This window comes from Sus scrofa, chromosome 2 (genome assembly GCF_000003025.6).
Source record: "Sus scrofa isolate TJ Tabasco breed Duroc chromosome 2, Sscrofa11.1, whole genome shotgun sequence".
Lineage (NCBI taxonomy): Eukaryota > Metazoa > Chordata > Mammalia > Artiodactyla > Suidae > Sus > Sus scrofa.
Genome location: NC_010444.4, coordinates 101,683,439 through 101,696,746, shown reverse-complemented (window position 1 = coordinate 101,696,746; position 13,308 = coordinate 101,683,439). Strand labels below are relative to the sequence as shown.

The 13,308-nt window shown below is 36.4% G+C and overlaps 1 protein-coding gene across 13 annotated transcripts in view; it reads left to right on the top strand.

Annotated features, from left to right (window-relative positions):
* MCTP1 (multiple C2 and transmembrane domain containing 1) overlaps positions 1-13,308 on the top strand; it is a 535,249-nt gene that overhangs the window by 223,406 nt on the left and 298,535 nt on the right. The window lies entirely within an intron of this gene.

Here is a 13,308-nt window from a genome sequence, read left to right as displayed (position 1 = left end):
CCTTGTTAACATCTTACATTATTATGGTACATTTGTCACAGTTAATGAACCAGTATTGATTCATTAATATTACCTAAAGCCCATCCTTTATTCAAATCTTTAGATTTCCCTTAAGATCCCTTTTGTGTTCCAGGATTGCACCTAGGATAGCAATTTATTTTGTTTTCATGTCTCCTTAGGCTCCTCATAGCTGTGACTTTTTTTCAGACTTTCCTTGTTTTTGATGACCTTGACAATTTTGGTATCACTGTAAAATACCATTATTGACATTTTTAGAATGTTCTTTGGTTGGAGTTTTTTTGGTGTTTTTCTCATGGTTAGGCAGAGGTTATGTGCTTTGGAAGGAAGAGCACAGAGGTAAAGTACCATTCTCATTAAATGAACATACTATCAATATGACTTCTCAGTATTGGTTTTAACCCTGATCACTTGTTTGAGGTGTTTGTCAGGTTTCTCTACATTGTACTATTTGGAAGGAAGTCACTGCACACAGCCCACGCTTAAAAGGTGGCAACCAACATCCTTGAGAAGCAGTATCTGTGTGAATTATTTTGGATCCTTCTATTCTGTAAATTTAGCTGGTTTCTTCCATTTATTTATCTCTTTATCTAAATCATTTACCTATGTCCATATAGAATCATGGATATTCATTTTATACTTTGAGTTATAATCCATTACAGTGTTATTTATTTTGTTACTTGAAAACTCCCAGAGTTTTCAAAGATGGTAAGTAGTGAAATAAAATCTCAATTTTCCCAAAGGGTAACTTTATGCCAGGCTTCTTGGCAGTTCCATATTTGTGCTTTGGTTATTTCTGTAGGGAAAAACTTGCTCTTTGCAGAGGTGAGTGTATGAGATCCTGCTTCAAACATAGCTGTTCACCTGTGGCCATGAGGTTGTTTAAGAGGATAAAATATGCATGAGCTTCATATTAAACTCATCTTTAAATGAGAGTGGCACCTTGGTGTGCTTTGTCTAGTGTGAAGGCATTTATTAAATAAAAGCAAATTTATAAAACCCCATTCCATAGAATCCTTAGCACTTATCAAATGGTAGAAGCAGCAGAGAGAGTACTACTTTTATTTTCAAATCTGGAAATTATTAGAATAATACATACTATGCATTTGTAGAAAATTGAAAACTTCTGAAAAATAGTTAGAAAATAAAATAATCTTTAATCTCATCATCCTTAGAATAACCCATTTACATGTCATTGTATTTCCTTCCTGTTTTTTTTTTTCAATGAATAGACTTAATTTCATTCTGTATGCAGTTTTGCATTATACTTTCCACCTCACTGGTTTTTCCTAATCATTTGCCCATATTGATTGAAGATGTTCCACAAGAACCTTTTTAAGTGAACGGAAGAGATCAGAGTCTGCAAGCAGGCAGGAAGTTATGGCAGTTGGCTTTGCAGAAGACAGTTATGGAGTAGACTGCAGTGGCATAAAAAGTTGACCAAAGAAACATGTTCGGAATGTTACTAATAGAACTTCACATCATCACGTCCAGGGGCCAGGTGTAGTTGTTACTAAGTTTTCTAGCTTAGGTGGCTGGAAATTCTATAATGATACCTAAACCCACATCCAGAGCAAAAAGAAGAAGCAGGTTAGAGAAAGAGAGGATTCCTCATTTACTATCATGAAACACCTCTTGTCTTGTTTTCCTTGTTGGCATTTAAACTTTATATGCAAAACTGTCTCCATATAGCTTTTGAAGAAAAAGAATAAATTCAAACATCTTTCTACCTTCTCTATAACATCCATTCTATGCTGGGCATCCAATGGGGATTAAAGAAGAAGTGAGTGAGTAAGTGAATGAGTGAAATGCTGAATGAAAATGAGTTAAACTTTGGGTGTTTAGGGAATTGAGGGGGGTAGTGATGATTAATTACTAAAATTTGCTAATTTCCTGTTCAGAAAAACTGCCATCACTGTTGTTTTCTCCCAAGAAAACCAAGTGTCAGTGTAAAAGTAGCAGCAGAGTTCATGTTCTCTAGAGCTGTTCCATGTTCTTTTTAAAGATAACGACATAGGTTTACTTGAAGGATTGATAGAACCTTCACACAAAGTTGATACCTGAGAGAAACATGAAAATCTTTTTTTGGTTTTTCCTGACTTTCCTTTGAGAGAAATAATAGAGTTCTGAAAAAGAAACCCAAGTGGAAAGTACTTGTAATTCACAGAAAAAGTAAAAATTGTAGAATTACTTCAAAAGAAGTAGATATATGCATTTAGGTCTAATAAGGTTTCTTTGTTTATCATAAAAACTATGGATCTGTGTGGTGCAAGTTTTATAGATGTGAATATGTAAAAACACTGGCAGTATTTTTCAGCAAAATCCCAAATGTTTAGCATCAATCTAACATCTGTCACACAGGCTTCTCGCTCTGAAGTTGTTAGAATCTCCAGAATTCAAGTCTTCCAAAACAAAATGTTTTCCTCTGCATATGCCCAAATTTTGGAAATAATAGAACTGGCCTAATCCACTTAAATATGTATTGGCAGAAGTATTCATGGTAAGGAGGGTGGTATCAATAACAAGTTAGTCTATTATGCCTTTTTTGACAAGTCTTTTCTTTTCAGGGTTGGGTTTTTTTGCAGGTAGCACTGCACTTGTTAATGCAGTTTGGTTTTCTTTGGGGGAAGAAAGGGGATGCTTGGAAACTCACTAAAAGACCAAAGGTCAGAAGAGTTAATAAAAAAAAAAATCTATCACACATTCAGTTCTGACAAATACTATTTTGGTGGACTAGTAAAGATAACAGTCATTAAGTATTATTTTTTTATTTTTTATTTTCTTCATCTCTCATACTAAGTGAAGTAAGTCAAAAAGAAAGACAAATACCATATAATATCATTAAGTATTATAATAGTACTATAAAAGTACTGAAAGAGTCAACCCAAGCATGATGTCTTTTATAATCTCTAATTAGCCATTAAAAATCTAATAAACATGAGCAGTAGTATATACACACACACATACATACACACACACATATGTATACATATACATATATACATTGGACTCTTTCCAAAGAACTTTAAATCACTTTAAAAATTAAATTAAAATTTCTTTTAATTTCCTCAAGTGTCCTTTTTTAAGAAGAGGAAAAGTAGGCTCATCTAGCTATCAAAACATTCCCTCTGCCTCAGAAAAGCTTCATAGTATAACTAGGCCTGGTATGTAGGTCTTTGTGTTTTGTCTCCTATAATCTTTCCTCCATTTTAGAATGCTCTTATCATCATCTACCACCAGATAGCTACTTTATATTTAAATAATTTCTTACATTTACAAAGCACTTTTACAGAATTTTACTTTGTAGTGAAATAGTCCTTTGTAAAGTATCCATTTTTTATTTATGATTTTTATTTTTTCCATTATAGTTGATTTACACTGTTCTGTCAATTTCTACTGTACAGCAAAGTGACTCAGTCATACATATATTTTTTTTCTCACATTATATTCCATCATGTTCAAGTGACTGGATATAGTTCCCTGTGCTATACAGTGGGATCTCATTGCTTATTCCAGATGCCATAGTTTGCATCTGTTAACCCCAAACTCCCAGTCCATCCCGCTCCCTCCATTTTAAAGATTAGAAAACAAAGATGCAGAAGTATTTTTGTCTGAAGTTAGTTGTCTTCAAGCCTGCCCTTTTTTCATCAGAATTTACGTCTTATACCACAAAGGTTTATTACAGGATTTAATTACAAAAAGGAGTGGTTCATATACCTCAAGATTGAGCAGGAAGAATTTGATTGCTTTCCCTTGGCTCAGGTGATTTTATATACTGTGTGTGGAGGTGGAAAGGCTATCAGTGATGATGAAGTGATGCTGCACAGAGCAGTTGTTTAGCAGACAAGCCAAGAATGAGTAATCAATGCTGTGGGTGTCCCAGGAAAGACATTTGGGGAGTGCTGAATTTTGTACTTTTTCAGCAGCAGTTAAATATTGTCATTCAGTGGGCCTTGAGTATTTATAGATCCATCTTGTTTGGCTTGGGCTATTGCAGAATCAAAACCCCAGAATTAAACCCAGGGTTGTAGTTCAGTTTAAAAACAAATGGCAGTAAAGTTTTGATAGGACCAGAGGATCAGCCTTTTTACTTGGTTTATTTTTCTGGTTGATTGAAGGCTAATGTATTAATTAAGTACTATCCCCACATACTGCAGTTTACTTGGGACAATTTTGTTTGTACCTATTTATCCCATATAATTGTTAATAGCACCCCTTTCATGCTCTAAAGTATCCCAGTTGGAATGCTAAATTATATGGTTATCTTAACCATAAGCCTTTTTTCCCCAATTCTTATTAAAAGTATTCATTAAAAGATGAAGTTTTGGAGTTACTGCTGTGGCACAGCAGGCTAAGGACCCAATGTTGTCTCTGCAACAGCCTGGGTTCCTACTGAGGCATGGGTTCAATCCCTGGTCAAGCACAGTGGATAAAGGATCCTGCAGCTCAGATTCAGTCCCTGGCCTGGGAACTTCCATTTGCTGCAGGTGTAGCCAAAAAAAAAAAAAAAAAAAAAAAAAAAAAAAAAAAAAGTGTTTTCCTCACCTAGTAACTATGGAGCAATGGCCTTATTTGACCTCTCTCTGCACCTCAGGGGCATCTGGATTTGAACATCCAAGATCACTGCATTAGAGAGAAAGGGATTGAAGTCATGGGGAGTTTTTGTCTCCTGTCTGCCCGCAGCCTCTCTCTGGCCACTTTCTCTCCCATCACTCTTCTCTGCCAGTTTGTGGATTTCCTGTGTTCCCTGGCTGCTTTCTTGTTTCTGTGTCTCTTTTGTTCATTCTCGTTGCTGTTTTCATTTCTCACTCTGTGCTGTTGTCAGAGCCAAGGACTCACTTTCTCTAGCTAGAGGAGGGGAGAAGGTGACAAGGTCAGATAGCGCTCCAAGAACCCAGACCCAGAGCAGCCGAGCTGGTTCCCCGCTACTCTGGGCCTTCAGCAGTGTGAATTCATAGATCTTTACTCTCCTGCCCAGCTGTTGTCAAATTCTGCTTTGGTTAGTTATCTGTCTGTATGTATGCCCTGCCACAAAGTCATACACTGCCCACTACTACATGTATTTTTTTCCACCCTATACTTCTGATTAATTATAGCATATGGTTCCTGATTTGGGGTTATTCGTGGACAATCATGGCCTCTCCAGTCTCTCTATTTTATGACCCTTTGGATTCAGCAGGCCCTTTTGAATTTTTCTTCTCTCTGAACTTTGTCCAAACAACCTTTGCCTAATATATTTTTGCTGACTAACATCATATTCCTGACCACCCTATTCAGCATCTGCCTTTTGTTCAGGTATCCAGCCCTAGTCTAATCAGCTATGAGCAGGGCCAAGGAAGTTAAATTTTCGTAGACTCAGGCTTCAGCTGTTCTTTCAAGTGGGGCTGTGGATTAGACAGACACTATGATGGACATATTGGTGGGCCCATTGGTTGCCAGAGATTTTCTCCATTCTGTGTGGTTTCAGTCTTCAAAGTCGTTGTCAACTGACTTCTAATTATTCACTTATAATCTTTCAGCTTCATCGAACTTTGACTATCTCAGTGGCTTTTGAGTTCCGCTGTTTGAAAATTAAGTTTTAAGAAGTTCCTGTTGTGGCTCAGCAGTTAATGAATCTGACTAGCATCCATAAGGATGCAGGTTCAATCCCTGGCCTCGATGGGTTAAGGATCTATAAGGACTCAGGTTCGATCCCTGGCCTCAATGGGTTAAGGATCATGAGCTGTGGTATAGGTTGCAGACATGGCTCGGATCCTGCATTGCTGTGGCTATGGTGTAGACCGTCTGCTATAGCTCCAATTTGACCCCTAGCCTGGGAACTTCCTTATACTGCGAGTGCAGCCCTAAAAAGAAAAAAAGAAAAAAAATTTAAGTTTTAAAACTGTTTTATTTCCACTTGATGGAGATTTCACTGAACATGTATTGCTAATATAGAAAAGATATTAGAAGATATGACTTAGGAAAAATGACTAAGTAGTGCTGAACAAAATTCATCACAGCTGAGCTGTAAAGAAATACAAGTTTTTATCGGGGGTTTTAGTATTGTAATTTGGGGGACACAGAATCGAGTAGGAGTCATCAGTGTGTTCCAAAGAGCAGAGATAAAGCAGGGAGGTATAAAGGCAAAACCCCTGCAAGGTTGCAAAAGTTGTTTTGGAAGAATCGTGATTGGTGCTGGCAAGCTGAAGCCATTCTTATCTATACATATTGGTTGTCAGAGCGGGAGGTAGAAGTCTGGTACTGTGACACATTGCAGGTTTTCTTGAAATGTCCTTGAAAATGTCTTTGTGGTTTGGCCCAGTTCAAAAGTTCATGGTTCCACTCAGTGAGGACATGTGTAAAACCACTTCCTTAAGGATCTCATGGCTCCATTTTAGACAGCTCTCTTATCAGAACCAACTCCATTTTGAGGTTCCTTTTTCCACAGTAGAAACTGGTAGTGACTCAATAGAAATTCTCAGTGATATTTCTTAATATCTGTAACAAAGTTGCTAAATTTTTAAAGCTGAAAATACAAAAGCTTTCATGAAGTTTTCCACTTTCATGGAGTGGATTTTGTTGATAGACAAAGTTAGAGCTGCACTGAGTGAATGAAGCAACTTAACCAACGTGTAGTCCACGGGGCAAGGCAATGCCAGGAGCACTTAAGAAAATTTCTTGGAATGCAGACATACCTCTCCTTTTCTGTACACTGCTGGAGTTACCTCTACTTCCTGTTAATAGTTAGGATCAACCACCTCAGCTAATATAGTAACTCCTTTTTACCTGTAATGAAAAATTTTAAAAAGCCAGGTGGCCCTCTCAACTTTGAATTCCTCCATACCATTACATTTTCTGTTGGAAGCTTTCTTCACTTTGGTAAAAAAACGTGTCCTAAGCAGCAGAACTCAAAGTCCAGATACCCTCCTACTGATTCCCATATGTATCCCTAAGTGTTTCATGATATAAATATCAAATGTCTGGAAGTTCTTTGTACTGTAAATTTTCTCAAAGATGTGTTTTTATAGTTGGCCCATTGGGTCAAGCTAGGGTGCATATTGAAATCACCGGAGGACTTGTAAGAAAAAATGCTGATACCTGGGTCCTGCCTGCAAAGTTCCTTGGTGTCTAGCCAAAGCCTGCAAAGTTCCTTGGTGTCTAGCCAAAGCCTGCAAAGTTGAGAACTACCAGTCTATATAAAATGAAGGAAAGAAGGGTTTGGTATAAAGAAATTTAATGTCGCATGCACAGTAATGGTTCTAGTTGAAGCAAGCCAAGAACGGTAGAGAAAAGGCTCTATAAACATGGTGCCTTGGTGGAATAGAAGATATGAGTACTCTGGTCATTGTGGTTCTTTCAGATGCTTCCTTTCACATTCTCATGGTCCCTCTCTTCTATAGTTTATGACTTTCACACAAGTGATCTTGTAAGTCTGTAAATTACACTTATGTTATACTTTTCAGTTTCAAATATTGCATATGCTTTTTGGCTTCAGCAGTACCAAAATTTTGAGCATTGTCATAGAAACCTTCCTAAACCTCTAACTGCCTAGGACTTGGAAATTTAAAAATTTGAGCTTATTTCTTTTATACCCTCACTCAAAGTGTACAAAGACTCCCTCTTCTCTCTGTCCTTCCCAGAGTTTGTTCTCTTATTTTTTTCATAATAACATTGTAACAGGCATGAGGTGCTGTCTCTTTATGGTTTTGGTTTTCAGTTCCTTGATAATTACCGATGTTGAGCACATCTTAATCTTCCTATTGGTCATGAATATGTCTTCTTCGGAGAAATGTCTATTCAGGTCCTTTGCCTATTTTTTAATCAGTTTGGGTTTTTTTTGGGGGGGAGGGGGTATTTGCTATTGAATTTTATGGGTTCTTTATACTTTACATATTAACCCCTGTTAGGTATATAGTTTACAAATATTTTCTCTCATTCTGTAGGATATCTTTTCATTTTGTTGGTGGTTTTCTTTGCTAGGCAGAAGCTTTTTAATTTGATATAGTCCCACTTGCCTATTTCTGCTTGTGTTGCCTGTGGTTTTGGTGTCATATCCAAATCTCTCTTGCTAAGACCAGTGTCAAGGAGTTTTTTCTTCTGTTTTCTTCTTGAAGATTTACAACTTCAGGTCTTACATTTAAGTCATTGAGTGATTTCCAGGTTTTTTTTTTTTTGTATACACTGTAAGATAAGCATTTAATTTTATTCTTTCTTATGTGGATATACAGATTTGCCAACACTGCTTATTAAAGGTGCTATCCATTTCCCACTTCATATTCTTGATTGTATTAGTTGACTATATATTATTTCTGGGCTCTTTATTCTGACCCAATGATCTATTTGTCTGTTTTTATGCCAGTGTTATATTGCTTCAATGTAGTTTGTAGTATAGTTTGAAATCAGAACGTGTGATTCCTCCAGCTGTGTTCTTCTTTATTAATATTGCTTAGTCTATTCAAGGTCTTGTAGGGTTCCATATGACCCAACAATCCCACTTGTGGTTATTTATTCCAAGAAATTTAAATCAGGATCTCAGAGAGATGCCTGAACTTCCATGTTTATTGCAGCATTTTTCACAATAGCCAAGATATGAAAACAACCTGAATGTCCAGTGATGGGTGAATGGATAGTGAAAATTTGGTATATACAGGCAGTGGAATATTATTCAGCCTTAAGAAAAAAGGGAAATCTGCCACTTACAATGGCATGAATGGACCTGAAAAACTTTACACTAAGTGAAACAAGCCAGTCACAAAAAGAAAAATAGTGTATGATTTCACTTGTATATAGCATCTAAATTAGTCATACTGAAAGAAGCAGAGAGTAGCATGGTGATTGCCAGGGTCTGGGGTGGAAGGAAATTAGGAGGTAATAGTCAAAGTGCACAAAATTTTAGTTATTTAGGATGAATAAATTCTGGAGATCTGCTGTATAGCATAGTGTCTATAGCTAACAATAGTGTTTGTATACTTAAAATTTTCTAAGAGGGTAGATCTCACGTTAAGTGTTCTTACCACAGACATACTCACACACTCTCTCTCTCACATACACACACACGCAAATGGTAATAATAAAGGGGTTATGAGGACCCTTTGGAAGGTGGTAAATGTATTTGTAGCCTTGAGGGTGGTGATGGTTTCACAGGTGTATTTAATTCCCAAATCTATAGAGTTGTATAAATTATATATGTACAGCTTTTTGCATATCAGTCATACTTCAATAAAGTGGTTAAAAAATAGCAACACCCATCTAAATGTGAGACATGGCAGTTGAGGGGATGGTAGGGATATCTTTGAATTTCCTATAATAGACACTAAATAAATGTTAAATCTGAAAAAAAAATTTAGAATGAGAAAGTATGTTTTAGAGCTCTTTGGCTGCCTGGTACTTCAGACACATCTTTGCCAATACATCCTTACATCTGAGAACTTAATAAACATTTTTAAAAGATAATTTATATCCATAAAAACTATATTTCTAGAATCCCTTCATAATCCAGTTTCCTTCTTGGAACCTGAGCCTGAGGTGAAATGTATGTCTAAGTCTAGTTAGGTTCTTGACTTTTTTCAGAGAGTTGGAGATATCCTTGGAGGTTGACCCAGGGGTGGCCTGACACTTGCTCCTTCTGTCTTTTCTGTTCTTTTCTGCTGGCATTATCAGTCTCCTAAGAGCTTAGCTCAAACTTCTGTATGACTTATTCATCCCTTTCCTGTATCTCTCACATCTTGTCATTTGACAAGTCAGTTGATTGACTCTCCTCAAACTCTCTCAAATTTATCTTTTCTTTCCATTATCACTGAGCAGACCAGGCCCTTGTGACTTAAACTGGACTGTGGTAAAACCTTTAAAATAATTCCTACATCCAGAGGATTCGTCTATTCTCATCCATCCTACAGAGAGAAAGGGCTGAGTTTTGTTCCTCTCTGAAATCCCAGCACTTAGTCCAGAGCAGAAAGCATGAAATGTAGGCACTAAATGTTTGTGAAATAAGTCCTGGATATATTGCTTCTCTCTTCAAGAGCCCAGTTGCCCTCAGTTTGAAACTTCCTCAGGGTGGTGTCACTGAATATCAGTCTTCCTTTCCACCTTATTTCTCATACAATCCAGCAACGCATCCTCTTGTGACTACTCACCATTGGGCTCATATTGATTTTCCCATCTTCCCTTCTTCCAAATATTTCCTTGTTAAAGTTCTGTTCCTATTTCAAACCGATCTATTGTCATCTCTATGAAGCCACTTCAGATTTTTTCCCTACAATAATTAGTCTTTCTTTTCTGCTCTCCCAATAACTTAATAACTCCATTATATCACTGTCTTTAAATATAGTTCTTGAGTGTACAGAGTTTCGTTGTAAGTGCAGTTTTGACGAGTTGGTAATGTTTGCCTAGAGCACTGTAATGAGAAGAATTCTCTTGATAGAAGGTGCCAAAACAGATTAGATGCTATACATGGAGGGGACCCAAGGTGCCCAGGGAGTAGCCAACTTTGTTATAGATCCCCACATAGGTGCCTACTCAGCTAGGCCACGTACCCTTAAATATGCTTTCTATCCTCATAGCTTCTACACTATTTGTGTTCACTTTGATCTTTAACCACTCCATTCCATGTTGTTTAAAGTTTACAGTCTAAAATGGCAAATATAACATTTGAGAGGTAATGTGATAATGAACAAGAAAGATTTAAAGTGCTAATGAAATGGCCCTTGATGACTGGGTAGGAATACATGGTGAACAAGATGGGGAAGGTGCAGTATATTGGTATCTTGGAGAGACACCTGCACTCTCTCGTTTATTACAACATCATTCACAATAGCCATGCAATGGAAATAACCTAAGTGTCTGTCATAAGAGGAGTGGGTAAAGAAAGTGTGACCTGTAAACACACACACATACACACACACACTAGAATATTATTCACACTTTAAAAAGCCAATAAAATGTAGGGAGTTCCCTGTGGCTCAGTGGGTTAAGGATTTGGCACTGTACTGCAGTAGCTCAGGTTGCTGCTGTGCCACAGGTTCAATCCCTGGCCCAAGAACTTCCACATGCTGTAGGTGTGGCAAAAAAAAAAAAAAAAAAGCCAATAAATGTGGAAAGATTAGTGGAAAATCTAATACAGTTAAATTACCTTTGAAAATTCCTTAACTTGCTCAGATAGTATAATATACTTTTAAAAATATTAAACCAGGCATTCTATAAATTAGTCACTCTAAACTTCAAGAAGTGCCGAATAGAGCAATGAAAGTTACAAAATTAGATATCTGGGCATTTGAAACTTTATGACTTAAGTTACCTAATTAAATTACTTTGTTACTCAAAACACTAGAGGAAGATTCAGGCTGGATAGAAATTTTCTACTTTCCTATAGATTTTATTTCATTTTTTAGAAAGTGGTAAATTTATCTATGTTTAACATTTATTAGTGAGTTTGTTTATTTCAAAACAAAAAGAACCTGGGGAAAGTCTTGGAACATACTAGGAACTTAAATGTTTGCTAGATTTTAATTTAAATCTTGCTTATTAATTAGACATATACAAACTGTTCTTTGAAGAGTCATTCAGGAGACTTAGGTTTGGTTCCTCTTTCTAAGTGGGTGCCTTTTGTGTGGCTCAGTGAAGAGCTGTCGTCTTTTTTTGTCATTTATTCTAGTTTCAAGAAACCTTACTATAGTGCTGGAAATGTGTTTTGAAGAGAGAGAGTATTTTTTGCCTACCAAACTTGAAAATTGGTAACATCTTGTGCTGAGTAGGATATAGGAAATAGCTGCTATGCACTAGTAGGGGTGTTAACTAAAACTTTTTGAAAAAAGTCAGCCTGTAAGAGAAATAAAAGCACAAGTTCTTTTAGTGGCATATCCTGAAACCAATGCGCATGTTCATCATGAGGGAAATAATTGAAGAAATTATGGTGTTTTCACACTGTGGAAAACCATGTACCTGAAAAAATTATATATATATCCATGATACTTTTTAAGTTAAATAAATTGTGAGATAAGCAAAATATAATAATACTATTTTTGTTAAAAACAAGCAAAAACTGTAAACCAACCACAGAAAAATTAACCGATATGTATATGTATTTCTTTATGTAAGACCTTCAAAAATGTGGAAGGGAGCAACATGGATGGAACTAGAGAATCTCATACTGAGTGAAATGAGCCAGAAAGACAAAGACAAATACCATATGATATCACTTATAACTGGAATCTAATATCCAGCACAAATGAACATCTCCTCAGAAAAGAAAATCATGGACTTGGAGAAGAGACTTGTGGCTGCCTGATGGGAGGGGGAGGGAGTGGGAGGGATCTGGAGCTTGGGCTTATCAGACACAACTTGGAATAGATTTACAAGGAGATCCTGCTGAATAGCATTGAGAACTTTGTCTAGATACTCATATTGCAACAGAACAAAGGGTGGGGGAAAAAAATGTAATTGTAATGTATACATGTAAGGCTAACTTGATCCCCTTGCTGTACAGTGGGAAAATAAAAAAAAATAATAATAATAAAGTCAGTTTGAATAGTTAAAAAAAAAAAGAAACAAAAAAAAATGTGGAAGCGTATCCTGTCAATTGTTATAATTAGTAACCCCAAGGAATTGGGACATTTGGATGTTGGAGGCAAGAGAAAGACAATCATTTTACCTTTCACTCCTCTGTTGTTTGAAAGCTTGATCCATATTCATGGTAAAAGAAATTAAAAGAAAAAGACAACTGGGAGATGTAACATGGAAATGGAGTGGATTTGGCAACTATTTGGCTGTGGAAAGAGGGAAATGCTTGTAGATTTCTAGCCCAAGTGCCTGGGGGAATGGTGCTATCTGTCATAGAAACAGGGACATGATGAAAAAAAAGAGAATTCTTTTTTATTGTTGCCAGAGGAGAGATGATGAGTTAGGCTATCAGTCAAAGTTTGTGCTGCTGCTTATTTTAAACGACAATTGCTCCCATAGGAAATCTTCTTATCTTGGTCTTGAAACATCAAAAAGAAAAAAATACTGATTTCAAACTGTATTTCATGTAAACTACAGAACTAAAAGAGCCAAAATGGTATCCAGTATTTTCCCTCATACATGCATGTTATTCCAAAAGTATATTTAATCTTTGAATTAGCAAAAAACTATAAGGATTTAAAATAACCTCAAATGTGTGAAGAAAAGTAAGTTCTCCTACTGTGTTCAACACAGAAGAAAGTATAAATCATGACCTGTAAAAAATTTATTATATATTTATTTTATATTGTTTTAATAGTGTTATCCCTCTTCCAAGTGCATTTATAACTCAATGCCTAGTATATTGTTGCTAAAATA